Genomic DNA, 6,135 nt, shown 5'->3' on the forward strand with positions numbered 1-6,135 from the left:
ACTTAAGTCGGCATTGTGCCATTAGTACTAAATTCGGATGCAATTTCTGTGTTTCATCTTCAATAAGTAGGTCCAAGGGATACAGTAAACCTGAAGTGAAGCATCGGAAACTAAAACTAGACTCACAGGAGAGGTTCAAATCAAAGAAAGTTAGAGTGTCAGTCCTCTTGTACTTAAGTCGGAATTGTGCCTTTTGTATTAAATTCGGATGCATACTCTGTGTTCCATCGTCAATAAGAAGGTCCAAGGGATACAGTAAACCTGAAGTGAAGCATCGGAATCTAAAACTGGAATCACAGGAGAGGTTCAAATCATAGAAAGTTTGAGTGTCAGTCCTCTTGTACTTAAGTCGGCATTGTGCCTTTTGAGACTAATTCCGATGCTATTTCTGTGTTTCATCGTCAATAAGATCGTCCAAGGGATACAGTAAACCTTAATCGACGCATCGGAATCTAAAACTGGACTCACAGGAGAGGTTCATATCATAGAGAGTGATAGTGTCAGTCCTCTTTTACTTAAGTCGGCATTGTGCTTTTTGAATTTTATTCCGATGCAATTTTTGTGTTACATCGTCAATAAGATGGTCCAAGGGATACAGTAAACCTGAAGTGAAGTATCGGAATCTAAAACTGTACACACAGGAGAGGCTCAAATCATAGAAAGTGAGAGTGTCGGTCCTCTTGTACTTAAGTCGGCATTGTGCCATCTGTATTAAATTCGGATGCAATTTCTGTGTTTCATCGTCAATAAGAAGGTCCAAGGGATACAGTAAACCTGAAGTGAAGCATCGGAATCTAAAACTGGACTCACAGGAGAGATTCAAATCATAGATATAGTGTCACTCCTCTTGTACTTAAGTCGGTATTCTGCCTTTTGTATTAAATTCGGATGCAATTTCTGTGTTTCATTGTCAATAAGAAGGTCCAAGGGAAAAGGTAAACCTGAAGTGAAGCATCGGAATCTAAAACTGGACTCACAGGAGAGGTTCAAATCATAGAAAGTTAGAGTGTCAGTCCTCTTTTACTTAAGTCATCATTGTGCCTTTTGTATTAACTTCCGATGCAATTTCTCTGCTTCATCGTCAATAAGAAGGTGCAAGATATACAGTAAACCTGAGTGAAGCATCGGAATCTAAAACCGGACTCACAGGGGAGGTTCAAATCATAGAAAGTGAGCGTGTCAGTCCTCATGTACTTAAGTCGGAATTGTGCCATTTGTATTAAATTCGGATGCACTTTCTGTGTTTCATCTTCAATAAGAAGGTCCAAGGGATACAGTAAAACTGAAGTGAAACATCGGAATCTAAAACTGGACTCACAGGAGAGGTTCCAATCATAGAAAGTGAGCGTGTCAGTCCTCATGTACTTAAGTCGGCATTGTGACTTTTGTATTAAAATCGGATGCAATTTCTGTGATTCTTCGTCAATAAGAAAGTCCAAGGGATACAGTAAACCTGAAGTGAAGCATCTGAATCTAAAACTGGACTCACAGGGGAGGTTCAAATCATAGAGAGTTAGAGTGTCTCTCCTCTTGTACTTAAGTCGGTATTGTGCCTTTTGTATTAAATTCGGATGCTATTTCTGTGTTTCCTCGTCAATAAGAAGGTCCAAGGGATACAGTAAACCTGAAGTGAAGCATCAGAATCTATAACTGGACTAACATAAGAGGTTCAAATCATAGAAAGTGAGAGTGTCAGTCCTCTTGTACTTAAGTCGGCATTGTGCCATTTGTATTAAATTCGGATGCAATTTCTGTGTTTCGTCGTCAATAACAAGGTCCAAGGGATACAGTAAACCTAAAGTGAAGCATCGCATATATAAAAATGGACTAACAGGAGAGGTTCAAATCATAGAAAATGAGAGTGTCAGTCCTCTTGTACTTAAGTCGGCATTGTGCCATTTGTATTAAATTCGGATGCACTTTCTGTGTTTCATCTTCAATAAGAAGGTCCAAGGGATACAGTAAAACTGAAGTGAAGCATCGGAATCTAAAACTGGACTCACAGGAGAGGTTCCAATCATAGAAAGTGAGCGTGTCAGTCCTCATGTACTTAAGTCGGCATTGTGACTTTTGTATTAAAATCGGATGCAATTTCTGTGATTCTTCGTCAATAAGAAGATCCAAGGGATACAGTAAACCTGAAGTGAAGCATCAGAATCTAAAACTGGACTCACAGGGGAGGTTCAAATCATAGAGAGTTAGAGTGTCTCTCCTCTTGTACTTAAGTCGGTATTGTGCTTTTGTATTAAATTCGGATGCTATTTCTGTGTTTCCTCGTCAATAAGAAGGTCCAAGGGATACAGTAAACCTGAAGTGAAGCATCAGAATCTATAACTGGACTAACAGGAGTGGTTCAAATCATAGAAAGTGAGAGTGTCAGTCCTCTTGTACTTAAGTCGGCATTGTGCCATTTGTATTAAATTCGGGTGCAATTTCTGTGTTTCATCGTCAATAAGAAGGTCCAAGGGATACAGTAAACCTGAAGTGAAGCATCGGACTCTAAAACTGGACTCACAGGAGAGATTTAAATCAAAGAAAGTGAGAGTGTCAGTCCTCTTTTACTTAAGTCGGCATTGTGCATTTTGAATTTAATTCCGATGCAATTTCTGTGTTTCATCGTCAATAAGAAGGTCCACGGGATACAGCAAACCTGACGTGAAGCATCGGAATCTAAAACTGGACTTGCAGGAGAGGTTCAAATCATAGAAAGTGAGATTGTCGGTCCTCTTGTACTTAAGTCGGCATTGTGCCATTTTAATAAATTCGGATGCAATTCCTGTGATTCAAAGTCAATAAGAAGGTCCAAGAGTTACAGTAAACCAGAACTGAAACATCGGAATCTAAAACTGGACTCACAGGAAAGGTTCGAATCATAGAAAGTGAGAGTGTCACTCCCCCTGTACATAAGTCGGTATTGTGCCTTTTGTATTAAATTCGGATGCAATTTCTGTGTTTCATCGTCAATATGAAGGTCCAAGGGATACAGTAAACCTGAAGAGAAACATCGGAATCTAAAACTGGACCCACCGGAGAAGTTCAAATCATAGAAAGTTAGAGTGTCAGTCCTCTTTTACTTATGTCGGCATTGTGTCATTTGTATTAATTCGAATGCAATTTCTATATTTCATCGTCAATAAGAAGGTCCAAGGGAAACAGAAACATGAAGATAAGCATCGGAATGTAAAATTGGACTCACAGGAGAGGTACAAATCATAGAAAGTTAGAGTGTCAGTCCTCTTGTACTTAAGTCGGCATTGTGCATTTTGAACTTAATTCCGATGCAATTTCTGTGTTTCATCGTAAGTAAGAAGGTGCAAGGTATACAGTAAACCTGAAGTGAAGCATCGGAATCTGAATTTGGACTCACAGGAGAGGTTCAAATCATAGAAAGTGAGAGTGTCAGTCCTCTTGTACTTAAGGCCCCATTGTGCCTTTGTATTAAATTCGGATGCAATATCTGTGTTTCATCGTCAATAAGAAGGTCCAAGGGATACAGTAAACCTGAAGTGAAGCACCGGAATCTAAAACTGGACTCACAGGAAAGGTTCGAATCATAGAAAGTTTGAGTGTCACTCATCTTTTACTTAAGTCATCATTGTGCCTTTTGTATTAACTTCCGATGCAATTTCTATGTTTCATCATCAATAAAAAGGTGCAATATATATAGTAAACCTGAAGTGAAGCATCGGAATCTAAAACCGGACTCACAGGAGAGGTTCAAATCATAGAAAGTGAGAGTGTCAGTCCTCTTGTACTAAAGTCGGCATTGTGCCATTTGTATTAAATTCGGATGCAATTTCTGTGTTTCGTCGTCAATAAGAAGATCCAAGGGATACAGTAAACCAGAAGTGAAGCATCGCAATCTAAAAATGGACTCACAGGAGAGGTTCAAATCAAAGAAAATGAGAGTGTCAGTCCTCTTGTACTTAAGTCGGCATTGTGCCATTTGTATTAAATTCGGATGCACTTTCTGTGTTTCATCTTCAATAAGAAGGTCCAATGGATACAGTAAAACTAAAGTGAAGCAACGGAATCTAAAACTGGACTCACAGGAGAGGTTCCAATCATAGAAATTGAGCGTGTCTGTCCTCATGTACTTAAGTCGGCATTGTGACTTTTGTATTAAAATCGGATGCAATTTCTGTGATTCTTCGTCAATAAGAAGATCCAAGGGATACAGTAAACCTGAAGTGAAGCATTCGAATCTAAAACTGGACTCACAGGGGAGTTTCAAATCATAGGAGAGATAGAGTGTCTCTCCTCTTGTACTTAAGTCGGTATTGTGCCTTTTGTATTAAATTCGGATGCTATTTCTGTGTTTCCTTGTCAATAAGAAGGTCCAAGGGATACAGTAAACCTGAAGTGAAGCATCGGAATCTAAAACTGGACTCACAGGAGAGGTTCAAATCATAGAAAGTTAGAGTATCAGTTCTCTTGTACTTAAGTCGGCATTGTGACTTTTGTATTAAAATCGGATGCAATTTCTGTGATTCTTCGTCAATAAGAAGGTCCAAGGGAGACAGTAAACCTGAAGTGAAGCATCAGAAGTTAAAACTGGACTCACAGGAGAGGTTAAAATCATAGAAAGTGAGAGGGTCAGTCCTCTTTTACTTAAGTCGGGTTTGTGCGTTTTGAATTTAATTCCGATGCAATTTCTGTGTTTCATCGTCAATAAGAAGGTCCAAGGGATACAGTAAACCTGAAGTGAAGCATCAGAATCTAAAACTGGACTAACAGGAGAGGTTCAAATCATAGAATGTGAGAGTGTCAGTCCTCTTGTACTTAAGTCGGCATTGTGCCATTTGTATTAAATTCGGGTGCAATTTCTGTGTTTCATCGTCAATAAGAAGGTCCAAGGGATACAGTAAACCTGAAGTGAAACATCGGAATCAAAAACTGGACTCACAGGAGAGGTTCAAATCATGGAAAGTTAGAGCGTCACTCCTCTTGTACTTAAGTCGCTATTGTGCCACTTGTATTAAATACGGATGCAATTTCTGTGTTTTTTCGTCAATAAGAAGGTCCAAGGGATACAGTTAACCTGAAGTGAAGCATCCGAATCTAAAACTGACCTCACAGGAGAGGTTCGAATCATAGAAAGTAAGAGTGTCAGTCCTCTTGTAATTAAGTCGGCATTGTGCCATTTGTATTAAATTCGGATGCAATTTCGGTGTTTCATCGTCAATAAGAAGGTCCAAGGGATGCAGTAAACCTGAAGTGAAGCATCGGAATCTAAAACTGGACTCACAGGAGAGGTTCAAATCATAGAAAGTGAGAGTGTCAGTCCTATTGTACTTAAGTCGGCATTGTGCCATTTGTACTAAATTCGGATGCAATTTCTGTGTTTCATCTTCAATAAGTAGGTCCAAGGGATACAGTAAACCTGAAGTGAAGCATCGGAATCTAAAACTAGACTCACAGGAGGGGTTCAAATCAAAGAAAGTTAGAGTGTCATTCCTCTTGTACTTAAGTCGGAATTGTGCCTTTTGTATTAAATTCGGATGCATACTCTGTGTTTCATCGTCAATAAGAAGGTCCAAGGGATACAGTAAACCTGAAGTGAAGCATCGGAATCTAAAACTGGAATCACAGGAAAGGTTCAAATCATAGAAAGTTTGAGTGTCAGTCCTCTTGTACTTAAGTCGGCATTGTGCCTTTTGAAATTAATTCCGATGCTACTTCTGTGTTTCATCGTCACTAAGATGGTACAAGGGATACAGTAAACCTTAATCGACGCATCGGAATCTAAAACTGGACTCATAGGAGAGGTTCAAATCATAGAGAGTGATAATGTCAGTCCTCTTTTACTTAAGTCGGCATTGTGCCTTTTGAATTTTATTCCGATGCAATTTTTGTGTTTCATCGTCAATAAGATGGTCCAAGGGATACAGTAAACCTGAAGTGAAGTATCGGAATCTAAAACTGTACACACAGGAGAGGTTCAAATCATAGAAAGTGAGAGTGTCGGTCCTCTTGTACTTAAGTCGGCATTGTGCCATCTGTATTAAATTCGGATGCAATTTCTGTGTTTCATCGTCAATAAGAAGGTCCAAGGGATACAGTAAACCTGAAGTGAAGCATCGGAATCTAAAACTGGACTCACAGGAGAGATTCAAATCATAGATATAGTGTCAC

This window comes from Schistocerca serialis, unplaced genomic scaffold (genome assembly GCF_023864345.2).
Source record: "Schistocerca serialis cubense isolate TAMUIC-IGC-003099 unplaced genomic scaffold, iqSchSeri2.2 HiC_scaffold_1417, whole genome shotgun sequence".
In the NCBI taxonomy this organism is placed as follows: Eukaryota; Metazoa; Arthropoda; class Insecta; order Orthoptera; family Acrididae; genus Schistocerca; species Schistocerca serialis.